Source organism: Triticum dicoccoides, chromosome 2A, assembly GCF_002162155.2.
Source record: "Triticum dicoccoides isolate Atlit2015 ecotype Zavitan chromosome 2A, WEW_v2.0, whole genome shotgun sequence".
Taxonomy (NCBI): Eukaryota; Viridiplantae; Streptophyta; class Magnoliopsida; order Poales; family Poaceae; genus Triticum; species Triticum dicoccoides.
In genome coordinates this window covers 574,962,205-574,976,815 of record NC_041382.1, presented here as the reverse complement: position 1 = coordinate 574,976,815, position 14,611 = coordinate 574,962,205, and positions in this window count along the sequence as shown.

Below are 14,611 nucleotides of genomic sequence, written 5' to 3'. Positions count from 1 at the left end.
CGGGTGCAGGCCGGTGGGGAAGGGCGCCGGTGAGGTCCGGGCGGCGTGGTCCGGACGAGGTCCACCTGCGAGGCGGCGACGGGGAAGCCGGCTGCCGTCAGGGGGGAGAGGCGAGGTCGGGGGGTCGCCCTGGGGCGGCGGGCTCGGGTGCCCCCGATCCAAATCGGGAGGGGGGCGAGGAGCGAGGGGAGTGGGGAGGTTGGTCCCCGATCCCGATCCGATCGGGAGTGGGAGTGGCGACGTGGGGCGACGGTTAGGGTTTGGGTGTCGTGGGGTGGGTTATGAAGGCGTGGGGGTGGGCCGGCCTAGTCGGCATGATGGCCAGTTGGGCCAGTTGGCCCAGTGGGGGGGCTCCTTTCCTCTTGTTTTGTTAGTTTTTTTTCTATTTTTTTGTGTTTTCTTTTCTTTTATTTATTTTCCTTTTCTGTTTTGTTTAATTTAGGGCATTTAAGTATATTCTAAACATGTGCTTTCTTCACTATAATTACCTATGTAATATTTGGCACCGTCCGAACATTTTTGTTTTAATGTTTGAAAACTTTGTTGTTTGCCATATTTTGAATTTGAATTTTGAACCGGTTCCAAACTAACGTGAGATTATCAACACTAACCGAGGTGACGTGGCATCATTTCTAGAGGGTTACTGTAGCTTAATTACCCGGGCTTCACAAATCTATGAAGTCATCTAGCAACGAGGGAGAGGGGAGTGCATCTACATACCCTTGTAGATCGCGAGCGGAAGCGTTCAAGAGAACGTGGTTGATGGAGTCGTACTCGTCGTGATCCAAATCACCGATGACCGAGCGCCGAACGGACGGCACCTCCGCGTTCAACACACGTACGGTTGGGAAGACGTCTCCTCCTTCTTGATCAAGCAAGGGGAAGGAGAGGTTGATGGAGATCCAGCAGCACTATGGCGTGGTGGTGGAAGCCGTGGTGATCTCGGCAGGGCTTCGCCAAGCTCCAACGAGAGGGAGAGGGAGGCTCCAGGGACTTGGGTGCGGCTGCCCTCCCCCCCCCCACTATATATAGGGCCCCTAGTGGGGGCGCCGGCCCTAGGAGATCCAATATCCAAGGGGCGGCATCGGCCAAGGGGGGAACTTGCCCCCCAAGTCAGGTGGGGCGCCCCCACCCCTAGGGTTTCCAACCCTAGGCGCAGGGGAAGGCCCATGGGGTGTGCACTAGCCCACCAGGGGCTGGTTCCCCTCCCACTTCAGCCCATGGGGCCCTCCAGGATAGGTGGCCCCACCCAGTGGACCCCCGGGACCCTTCCGGTGGTCCCGGTACAATACTGATTACCCTCGAAACTTTCCCGATGGCCGAAACTGGACTTCCTATATATAAATCTTCACCTCTGGACCATTCCGGAACTCCTCGTGACGTCCGGGATCTCATCCGGGACTCCAAACAACTTTCGGGTTACCACATACTAATATCTCTACAACCCTAGCATCACCGAACCTTAAGTGTGTAGATCCTACGGGTTCGGGAGACACGCAGACATGACCGAGACGACTCTCCGGTCAATAACCAATAGCGGGATATGGATACCCATGTTGGCTCCCACATGTTCCATGATGATCTCATCGGATGAACCACGATGTCGAGGATTCAATCAATCCCGTATTCAATTCCCTTTGTCAATCGGTACGTTACTTGCCCGAGATTCGATCGTCGGTATCCCAATACCTCGTTCAATCTCGTTACCGGCAAGTCACTTTACTCTTACCGTAATGCATGATCCCATGACCAAACACTTGGTCACATTGAGCTCATTCTGATGATGCATTACCGAGTGGGCCCAGAGATACCTCTCCGTCATACGGAGTGACAAATTCCAGTCTCGATCTGTGTCAACCCAATAGATACTTTCGGGGATACCTGTAGTATACCTTTATAGTCACCAAGTTACGTTGTGACGTTTGGTACACCCAAAGCACTCCTACGGCATCCGGGAGTTACATGATCTCATGGTCTAAGGAAATGATACTTGACATTGGAAAAGCTCTAGCAAACGAACTACACAATCTTGTGCTATGCTTAGGATTTGGTCTTGTCCATCACATCATTCTCCTAATGATGTGATCTCGTTATCAATGACATCCAATGTCCATAGTCAGGAAACCATGACTATCTATTGATCAACGAGCTAGTTAACTAGAGGCTCACTAGGGACATGTTATGGTCTATGTATTCACACATGTATTATGATTTCCGAATAACACAACTATAGCATGAATAATAGACAATTATCATGAACAAGGAAATATAATAATAATCATTTTATTATTGCCTCTAGGGCATATTTCCAACACTGCCATGCTCTTTCCTAGACTCCAGGTTGGTGCATCAAAGGAAAACTCTTTGGTCTCAGTGACTGGCATGAACGTCCTTCCTGGAACTTGAACTTGAATCATCCAGCGCTCCTCTTCAGGTAAAGTGGCGTTGTAGGTTTCGGTGAAGCTTGGTAGTCCGATGTTCAGGTATCTAGTGACTTCCTTCAAGTGACGTCCAAAGGGTGTATCTTCATCCGGTTGTGTAAACTTGTTCCCTACATCCACCATCCTAAAAGAGTAGAAAACATGAGGAGTCGGAAATGAGAAGAGTGAGTAGTGATCTAGGGCTTTAGCTTAGTGGTCGTGTCCTACAGTCAGCGTGTGCTCTGATAACATCTTGTAGCGACCAAACCTCAAACGGTCTGATCTCTGTGCTTCAGTGTCATCCCTGGATCAGTAATGCTGACACGCACAGTACTTGAAGGATTTACAACAAAGTAGCAATCACACACTTATTACATCAAATTTCTCAAAAGAGAACTTATTACAATAAATATGGCATAAGGCCATCTAATAACGATAATAGCGGAAGGCTTGGAAGATAAGTGAGTCCATCAACTCCAATGGCATCACTGAGTATAGAACCACGACCTAAAGGCACCTTACTCGTCATCTGAAAAGTCTGCAACATGAACGTTGCAACCCGAAACGGGTCAGCACATGCAATATGCTGACAATATAACACATAGACAGTAATGAAAGAAATAGGCTATACTACATGCATATATGGCCGGTGGAAAGCTCTATGGTTACAGTTTTGCGTAAAGCCAATTTTTCCCTACTGCAATGGAATAAATTTTATTTAACTATTATGGTGGTTGTTAAACATTGAGAGTATAGAAACCCTCTCAATCCCAATTAAGCATCAACATTTAAAACCCAACAAATTAATTAAAGTAACATGATGAGATACACATGATAATCCATGTACTAGATACTCAAGACGTCCATAACCGGGGACACGGCTAACCATGATTAGTTTATACACTCTGCAGAGGTTTGCGCACTTTTCCCCACAAGACTCGATTTCCTCCGTTGGGATTCTCGCACTACATGATGTTTGAGAAACGGATGACCGAGACATAGTCTTTCAGAAGCGCTAGCACCTTACGAACGGGTAGACCGTTACACCTACTTTCCCCTACATCTGCTAGTCTACCACTCTGAGAGTTCGCACGACTTAATAAACTATGCTAGAGCCCATAGTAGCTTGTGGCTGCACACGGAAGTTTCTAGTATGAAAAATCTCATGATCCCTTTGAGCCTAGGTGGCGGTCCATAAAGAAAAACAGGCAATCGCTGGAATACCCAGGTGCCTCAATCCACCCAGATGTGTGTTTAAGTTGCCACCTTAAATAAACCATTAAATTAGCAATCTCACATCTGTCATGGATACACTCAACCAATCCACGTCTACTAGCATAGCATGGCATAATAAGCAAACGTAGAAGTAACTCCCAAAGGTTTGATAAGAAAACTGGTAATAGGTACTACCTCATCTACTTCCCTAAACCCACAATTTAATTAGATCGTAATCATGCAATGTTTGAGGATTGATCTAATGCAATAAAACTGGGTATGAAAGATGTATGATCAAAGTGTTACTTGCCTTGCTGATGATCCGTGAAACCTAGCGATTCAAAGTAGCAAGAGGCGCACTCCGGGTACTCTATCGCAAACAAACAAGCATACAATACGTACTCATCTAATGCTAAGGTAAAACTCAAATAAAAGAACTAACCAGAAAGTTCAACTTAAGAACTCCGGCTTGCAAAAAGAATCGAATCGAACGAAGCAACGAAAGTCTAACGGCGAAAGAAACAAACTTCGTTTACTAATATGGACCTAGGTCAAATTTTACAGAAGCAAAAACTTGTTTGAGTTGGTTAAACGGAAAGAGGGTTTCGAGCCGAAACTCCAGGCGCTTGAATCGCCTGATTCCAATAAACGAGCGAAAACTTATACTAGAACGAAAATCACGATCAGAAATAACCACGGAAAATCCGAGAAAAAGAAAAATAACGAACAGATTAACAAACGAATGTTCGTTTTCTGGAACTAAACGGTGAATGTGTCCGTTAAAACGAACGAACGAGCGAACGCTCGCTAAATAAACTAAACCAAAAAAACCGATCTAAAAAACGGATCTAAAAAAACCGAACAGAAAACCCGTGGAAAACCGAACGGTTTTCTCGAGGAAAACCATCGGCGGCGGGGTGGGGTCAACATCGGCGGGGCAGCGGGGTCAGCGGCGGCAGCGGCGGGCTCCGGGCGGCGGAGTCCGGCGGCGGCAGCGGATCGTCTAGGGTTAGGGTTAGGCACGGTGCGGCTTACGGGCTAACGGGCTCGGGGCGGCGCATTATAAAGGCCGGCCGGACAGAGTCCTGGCCGAACACGGCCCAAAGTCGGTTTCATGTTTTTTTATAAATAATTACGCGCAGAAAAACAAATAAAAGAAATACTAAACGGACTCCAAAAATCCTGAAATAAATTTTCCCCGACTTCTAAAATCAAGCCGGTCTAGGTGAACATTTATTTGGGGCCTAAATGCAATTTTGAAAAACGCGCATTTTTCCTAAATTCAAATAAAATAGCAAAAAAATCCAAAATAAAATCTTATTTGGTTTTATTATTAAATCATCAATATTTCTTTATTTTGGGAAAGTCATTTTATTCCCTCTCTCATATTTTATAATAGAAATATTTAAAGATAAAATAAGTAAAATCAACTGATCCTATTTTTCAAAATTTGAGAAAACTCAAATATGAAAATAACAAAATCCCCAACTCTCTCCGAGGGTCCTTGAGTTGCGTAGAATTTTTAGGATCAAACCAAAAGCAAATAAAATATGATATGCAGTGATGATCTAATGCATAACATTCCAAATTGAAAATTTGGGATGTTACACTATTAGCTGGTGCTTAAAGCGCTCCTGCTCGAGAGGTTCCTCAGGTATGATAAAATCCTAGTTGCCGAGGCTCACCTCCTCCTCGGAGAGAGGGAGATAACTACTGTCCTCCGAGTCTTCGTTTGCGGCCTGTTCATTAGGGCTAACTTGCCCCTCTTCCCGATCGTCCTGTTCGACAGTTCGTTCATCGGGATCTTCTCTGTCTTCGGCACCGTCCGGAGTGTTATCGTCTCCCATGCCAGTGTTGTTGTCTTTGCTGCGGCATTATTTAGAGCGGCGCCGCCGACACCGGTGCTTTGGTTCGATCTTAGGAGGTTCATCCTCAACTGGATTCTCTTTGTCTTCGCCGCTGTTTTCTTTTGGTGCATCCACCATGTATACGACATATGAGGAGGTGGCCGTCCATCGTCCGGTGAACGACGGGTTTTTGGCATCCTCTTCTCCTGCATCGTCGTTCATACCATCGATGTCTTCGGAGCCGTAATCGAGCATGCCAGTTAAGTCCTCGACAGTGGCTATGAAGTGGGTGATGGGTGGGAAACGAAATTCTCCGTCATCAGCCTCCTGCTCGAACCGGATATAATTCGGCTGAGAATCCCCCGCCAAGGATAGTGCTATTAATGAGTTTAACACGTCTCCCAAAGTAAAGTGACAGAAGATGTCCGCCGAGTCGAATTCGACGATCGATGACCGATCAAGCTCGACGTACGCGGATGCACAAGGTTCGAAACCTGTAGCCGGAGTCGAGTCCATGGTTTCGGTGACACAGATGTCACTTGAAGTTAGGTCTGTGTGCGGCTCCACCACCGCTGAGTCTGTGGCTTCCACGGCAGGTTGAGCTTCTCATCCTCGGATGACGCAATCTGCTCCGGATCTAAGGCCAGAGCAGCTACATGTACTATCTCCTAGGTATGGTCCGATGACAGATTTTCGTCGTGTTAATCGTGGTGGCAGGGAGTAGCTGCCGTCGTCTCAAATCCGTAAAAGATCAAGTCTCCGTGGATATCCGCGACGTAATTAAAGCTTCCAAATCTAACCTGATGGCCAGGGGCGTAGCTTTCGATCTGCTCCATATGGCCAAGCGAGTTGGCCCGCAGTGCGAAGCCGCTGAATACGAAGATCTGTCTGGGGAGGAAGACTTCCCCTTGGACAGTGTTGTTCTAGATGGTTGAAGGAGCCATCAAACCTTTTGACGACAACACAGTGGAACTCTCAATGAAAGCACCAATGTCGGTGTCAAAACCGGCGGATCTCGGGTAGGGGGTCCCGAACTGTGCGTCTAAGGTCGATGGTAACAGGAGACAGGGGACACAAAGTTTACCTTGGTTCGGGCCCTCTCTATGGAGGTAATACCTACTTCCTGCTTGATTGATCTTGATGAATATGAGTATTACAAGAGTTGATCTACCACGAGATTGTAATGGCTAAACCCTAAGAGTCTAGCCTGTTTGACTATGATTATGAGGATATCCTTCTACGGACCTAGCCCTCCGGTTTATATAGACACCGGAGGGATCTAGGGTTACGTAAGGTCGGTTATAGAGAAAGTAATCTTCATATTTGGATGCCAAGCTTTCCTTCCACGCCAAGGAGAGTCCCATCCGGACACGGGTAAAGTCTTCGGTCTTTGTATCTTCACAGCCCATTAGTCCGGCCCATGTCTAATAGGTCAGACGCCCGAGGACCCCTTAGTCCAAGATTCCCTCAATGACGGCTCCCAATATCTGAACAATACCGGAGAGGGTGATATGATATTCGATCGTGACGACCGAATTGATGAAGTCCAGAACTATGATTATGATGACAAAGAAAATGTTGATCTTGAAATAACAGAGACCGGCGAGGTATATTTATATAATCACGCATCTGGTGATCATCACATGTTTTAAATGATTTGAAGATATATTAACCAATCGATCTTTGTTCTTTCAACCCTCCAGATCGAGCAAAGCTTCTACATGCACCAGGACAGTGCGAGGCCCGACTAAAAAGTTGAAGGAGGGCGTAAAGTACAACATCGATGCCATCAAAACTTATGGTGAACCAATCATTCCTAAGAAGATTGTGAACAAGTTCATTCATTAGTGCGGAGTTCATGTGAAGGACCAACTCTCGATCTCCACACAAGAATGGAAAAAGCCAGCAAAGCAATGTTCAGATCTTACTTGGGTCGATGACAAAGCAAAATATCTACTTTGGGAATCTCTCATGGAACATTTCACCCTACCAGATCATTTCACAGATGCAGATGTGCAGAAAGTGAAGGTCGCTGCTCTTAGGAAGATGGCAATTGCATTCAACAACCACAAGAAAACTATATGGGCCAAGTACGTCGCAGGAGGAAAGAAGACTCCAGAATTCACGGGAACACTTGAGAAGCAAAGAGATCATTGGCCCGATTTCATGAAATTCAAGGAATCAGAATTATCTAAGGAACGGTAGAGAGTAAACAAGGCCAATGCCGCAAAAAAGGAGCAGTTCCATAAGATGGGGCCACGTAGCTACATAGTGGCAATGCCTAAGTGGGATAAGTCTGAGTAAGAGATGGTGGATGCAGCAGTCATTCGAGTTACATTGAGCTGCCCCCCCCCAGGTGCAGGACTTGGTTCAATGCACATGGGGGGCATTGGACCCGAAGACAGGCAAGGTTTCGAAGAAGTCAAGTCTTAAAGGGGCCAAAGATAAGTTACTTGTTGCAATAAAAGAGGCTCGAACGGGGGTGTTCACGCCCAATAGAGAGAATGACGAGCTTAAGCGCGCCCTGGGAAATCCCGAACACCCGGGAAGAACACGAGGCAAAGGCGTTGTTCTATGGTATGAGGGGTTTGTGTACTGGAGTGCCGACTACAGAAGCCATGTGAGAAGGAAGATGGAGGAGGAGAAGAAGAGGAAGCTGGAGGAGGAGCAGAGGAAGGAGGAAGAAGAATGCCTTAAAGGCCTAGAATCAAAGCATGCGGAGATGGCACTCCGATACCAGCGGCATCAGCAGCAGATCGACTCACTTAGCCAAGAAAGGGAGTCTCAGCAGCAGCAGCAGCTAGCGGATGATCCGACATTGGATAGCACCGTCCCATCCATGCCGAGAAGCAACGTGGGTTCCGCCCCGGGCGAGGCACTGCTGGATAGATACCCTGTGGATGACATCATGGAGAGCACTAATTGTGAGCTACACTTCAAAATGAAGAACATATCCATGAAGGTGGAGGATTCCGTTGCTTATAAAAATCCCCCCGAAGAACATATCCATGGAAAGTTTTAAAGAGGAGGAGCTAAAACGGAAATATGTCTGCGGTGAACCTATGGTCAAGCCTGAGGAGGTCAAGAAGCTCTCAACGAGAATGTATCAATTGCATCAATGGTACATGGAAATTATGAAGACTACCAATCGAGAGTCCCTCATGGTGAAGTTCAAGGAAGAGCATTACTTGCATCAGCTAGCTTTGTCTGTTGAGTATACATAACTATTTCAGTTATTCAATCAAGATGCACTCGACAAATCTATCGTTAGTTGTTATTATCTGTAAGTGATTTCTTTCTGTAATTTAAGTCTCAAGCTAGCTGTAGTGCTCTTGTTGATCATTACCTATGATTATCCTCACTATATTCTTTTCTATGGTATTATGTAGGATGAAGATGTATGAGATGAAAAAAGCTGGACGCTATGGCATTGGGTTCATTGACCCAAATACCATTAATGAAAAGTCATGGACATATGAATGGTATAAAGCAGAAGTAGAGAAAAACATGCTAGAGTTCTTGAAGCGTCTCAATACCAATCTAGATATACTACTTCCTTACAACTTCCAGTGAGTCACACTGTGTTGTACTACAAATCTTCTTTTTGCTTACTAGCTAGATGTTAATAAGTATATAGGGTTTAGGGTAGTTGATGAGTGTTATGCACATGCAGGCTTAATTTATACATATGCAAACATATGCGCATGCAGTTTTTGCTGGATCTTGTTAGTCATTAAAGTTGAAGAAGGAACAGTTGAAGTACTGGACTCACTACATAAAAAACCTACCGACTACACAATCCTGAAGGGGATAGTCGACACGTAATTTCAATCATTCTTGACCTATGTGTCGGCCTCTTTAGTCCGTCATTTCTTGATATCAACTAATTACTTACTCCTTCATTCATCTTCTTTGCCGGCGGGCAGGGCATGGAAAAAGTTCATGGAAACAAAAGCTGCATTGGTTTCGACCCAAGGTAAGTAATTAAGTATAGTACTAGGTAGCTACCATCTCTTTAATTCTAGTTTCAATACCATTAATTATCATTCTTGATTAATTATTATCTGATTGAATTCTATTCTCGTAAAGGCCATGAAGTAGGCGCCAGGGACTGATTTATGTGCATACTACGTTTGCGAGAACATTCGCATGATGGCGTCAGAAAGGACAAAAACGGCTAGACAGCTATGGGTACGTTTGCCAGAACACTATTCACAAGTTTTACATCATTATCGATATCTAATCACACAACTAATATATGCATATTGATCTCCTTCTTAAAAGTTCAATGAGGTGTGGGATCAGCTCCTACCGGAGGATCGCGTACGAGCAATTCAAGAGGAAATAGCGGGATTTTTGCTCGACCAGGTCATAGACCCCAAAGGAGAATACCATTACCTGCTACCGCAGTAATGCCTCCATGTAGGAGAAATTGTATATACCAAATTGTATATATGTATACATGTGTATGTCTGAATGGTGTGGTGCGAAACATTCGATGATATATATATATATATATATATATATATATATATATATATATATATATATATATATGATCGGTTCTATGAGAAATTCTATTTATATATATGCATAACCTGTACAATATGTAGTATCATAAAATACCAGCAAATGAGAAACAATTAAATGGAAAACACAAAATTAAAAGAAAATAAATCATGAACCCAAACCCCCCAAACCTTCTAGTACTGGTTGGTGTTACAAACCAGTACTAAAGGTCTCCCCTCCCCCGGCACTGGCTCGTTGTCGGTGTCAGAACCGGCAGATCTCGGGTAGGGGGTCCCAAACTGTGCGTCTAAGGATCGAAGTTCACAGGAGATAGGGGACACGATGTTTACCCAGGTTCGGGCCCTCTTGATGGAGGTAATACCCTACTTCGTGCTTGATTGACTTTGATGAGTATATGGGTTACAAGAGTTAATCTACCACGAGATCGTAATGGCTAAACCCTAGATGTCTAGCATATATGATTATGACTGTGATTGTCTCTACTGACTAAACCCTCCGGTTTATCTAGACACCGGAGGGGACTAGGGTTTGTACAGAGTCGGTTTACAGAAAATGAATCTTCATATCCATACGCCAAGCTTGCCTTCCACGCCAAGGAGAGTCCCATCTGGACACGGGGGAAAGTCTTCCGTCTTGTATCTCCACAACCTATTAGTCCAGCCCATACACACAGCACAGACGCCCGAGGACCCCATAATCCTGGACTCCCTCAGTAGCCCCTGAACCAGTCTTCAATGACGATGTGTCCGGCGCGCAGATTGTTTTTGACATTGCAAGGTGTGGCACCCCGGCTCAGAGAAACTGGAACGCCCCGTATTCCAGCCCAAGATCGAGGAGAAGTCTTCTGGAAAATGGCACTTCTTAGCATAGAAAAACTCAGCTCTTTATTACAATCTATATGGGTACAAGGGGATTACATCGGCACGGCGACACTACGCTTGCCACGGTTGCTCCATGCAAGCAGCAGATCAACATGATGCAGCGGAATATCTCCTGGCAGCGGAACAACGTCGGCGGTGGTGAACTCCACTCCGCAGGGACTCTGGCTGGAATGCTTATCCTAGCTCGCAAACAAGGAATCCATGTCAAACAAGCAATCAAATCTGGCATACCTGCACACTCGCATGACATGATAGGTCAGTACATTGAATGTACTTGCAAGCTCACAGCAACCAAAGCAATCAAGACAAACAATAGCATGGCAATTAAATATTATTAAGCAATGATGAACATGAAACTATCAGAACAACATGGCATGTACAACATGATACAGTTAGAACAATACGAGCATGGCATAAACATATGAACATGAGGAGACTAGCATGCAACATGATGAAACTATCATGCATCACTTATGCTGCTCGGGGTTACCTCGTAACCATCACATGCATCAATTACCATCATGGACATCACATGATCATCTCAGGATCCAATCAAGCTTGGTATTAACAATACCGTACTAATCATATATGACCACAAGGAGCTTGACCTTTACCCTTGACTCTCGCATAACACCACAAATATCCATCAACTCAATATCCACGATACCACAGTGATCATCACACAATCACATAAATATCAACCAACTTCTTTCATCATCGAACTAGGGTTGTTATTTAGCAAATTATTATTATTACTATTGAGCTATAGTGTGACCGACACGAACTGTGCCCTTATCCGTGGGCGCGACTATCAATAGATTTAACACACACACTCTGTAGAGGTTAGCACACTATACCCACACCACGGAACCCATGGCCTCGCACTCCCATTCAGGTGGACCAACGGTGTTCCGACAAAACCTTCCTACTGCCATGACACTCTCCCGGCCACTCCGACCAACTCCCCTTTGGGCTAAGTCCTGGGTGGCCCCGTCCCTACCAAAGGCACCAACGGCCACCATTGTGGCAAAACGGTCCCAAACGGGGACAAGGATCCTTACAAAAACAATGGGCACACAAGGCTTATGCCGTCCTACCTGGCCAAGGTAGCGCCCGCGCATAACCTTCCCTCGCGGGAGGCACCGCCGAGAGGCATGACAATACACCAAGTTAGGACCCCCGGAAGGTAAGCGTGGTTGCACTGGTCAGCTCGATATGGTGGCACCATGACTCAGCCAACAGTTGTTCAAGTTCAATTTAATCCGGTTAAACTTGAATGCAATATGCTGAGTCATGATAAAAATAACATGATGCAACTACAATGCATGAACATGATATTAACATAAGCATGGGGGTGCATCCCAATCAACGAGCATAACAATATTTAACCATTTATCCAGATGAGCATGGCATACTTACGAGCATGGATATCACAACTGGAACACTACCCATAGCATAACATGACCACTAGCATCAACCATAAATACCACGTAATAACATAACGATAAAACTACCATGCAAGTATTTAATCAACTGGATGCAAAGAAACATGTGTAACAACGGTACTCGGAACAGACGATAGTCAGGCACCGAAGACCATCACCAACATGTACTACTACCAAACATTGCTAATATTAAAGTAATACTGACATGAAGAACATAATAATAGAGTGCATGAAAACATAGCATTACGGTAAACACCGATCCATAAGCATAACCGAAATACCGACCGCAGTAGCAAAACAAACAGACAGTTATTAAAGATTCAAGTTGAGAACCAATGCTTCTGCATGGCTATCATGCACATAGTGGTTGTGGCTTGCCTGGGGATGAAGAAGGCTCCGGGAAGATGTGTGGTGAAGCAGCGGAAAGATTCACCAGAAAAGATTCTCTCTCGGAGGGGGCTGATTAGGGGCAAGGGAAAAATGGTCATTTCGAGGATGTCAAACCATAGTGAAAATGATGGGAACGGAACGGGCTCGACGAGATGAAGATGTGGGCTTTGGTTCACCTCATTTGGAGTTACGAGTAAAAAGTTGTGAAGTGATGAAGATTAGGGACTTTTCTGCAAAAATATCATCACAAACAAGTCCCTAAGTGGATAAGGCAGAAGCGGTTTTGAGAAAATACGCTTTCCAGAGAGGAAAGTGCATTCCTTGCCTAAGCCGCAAGGAAATACGTCTTCGGAAAGGGAAAGCGCATTCGCGCGAATGCACTTCCACTTATCCACGTCAGGGAGGGCGGGCTCAATGCGGGGCCGGCTCCTGTGAGGCTGACTGGGGGGCGCACCTCTCTCTCCTCCTCCTCCCTTCTATTCTTCCTTCTCCACCCCGACGGCACGCTGATGCAGGGGGAGGCCGACCGGTCCGACGTGGAGTCCGGTCGAGTCCGGCCGCCAAATGGGACGCCACAGCCACCGGCAAGCTCAGGAGACGGCCGCGCATCAATACCATTTGTTGCTCGACGCCGAGGAGCACTAGGATGGACGGCGCACGGAACACGGCGGAGGAGGGCTTCGGCCGGAGTTGGGGGTCGCGGCTAGAGGCCACCAGATGAGGAGAGAACTGTCAGGGAGGCTCTAGGGGGTGGATGGAGGACTGAGTAGGTGGCTAGATGGGTCGGGGCACGCTGCAGAGCTCGAATTTGAACTGAGGCCCGCGGCGGCTGAGGCGGCTATTGAAGGGCTGTGGAGCACCTCGAGCTCGGTCGAGAGGCTGGGGAGGGGTAATGGAGCAAGGGGAAGTTGATGGAGAGGTCGAACGACCTCGGGATGGCTCTTATATAGCCGAGCGGCAAGGGGAGCGAGGTGGCACGCGCGCGGCTACGTGCCCGCACTCCGGCGACGGGCACGCGCAGCCAAGGGTCACGGGGAGGGGTGGCAAGGCGACTGAGGGAGTCCTGGACTAAGGGGTCCTCGGGCGTCCGACCTATTAGACATGGGCCGGACTGATGGGCTATTAAGATACGAAGACCGAAGACTCCACCCTTGTGCGGATGGGACTCCCCTTGGCGTGGAAGGCAAGCTTGGCGTCCAAATATGAAGATTCCTTTCTCTGTACCCGACCTTATGTAACCCTAGATCCCTCTGGTGTCGATATAAATCGGAGGGCTAGGTCCGTCAATATATATCCTCATAATCATAGTTATAGAGGCTAGACTTTTAGGGTTTAGCCATTGCGATCTCGTGGTAGATCAACTCTTGTAATAGTCATATTCATCAAGATCAATCAAGCAGGAAGTAGGGTATTACCTCCATAGAGAGGGCCCGAACCTCGGTAAACATTGTGTCCCTTGTCTCTTGTTACCATCGACCTTAGATGCACAGTTCAGGACCCCCTACCCGAGATCCGCCGGTTTTGACAATAACATTGGTGCTTTCATTGAGAGTTCCACTATGTTGTCGTCAAAAGGCTTGATGGCTCCTTCAATCATCTACAACAATACTGCCCAAGGGGAAACCTTCCTCCTCGGACAGATCTTTGTATTCGGTGGCTTCGCATTGCGGGCCAACTCGCTTGGCCATCTGGAGGAGATCGAAAGCTATGCCCCTGGCCATTAGGTCAGATTTGGAAGCTTGAACTACGTTGCGGATATCTGCGGAGACTTGATCTTCGACGGATTTGAGACCACGGGAGCTGCTCCCTACCACCAAGATGAACATGACGTAAATCTGTCATCGGACCATACCTAGGAGATAGTACCTGTAGCTGCTCTGGCC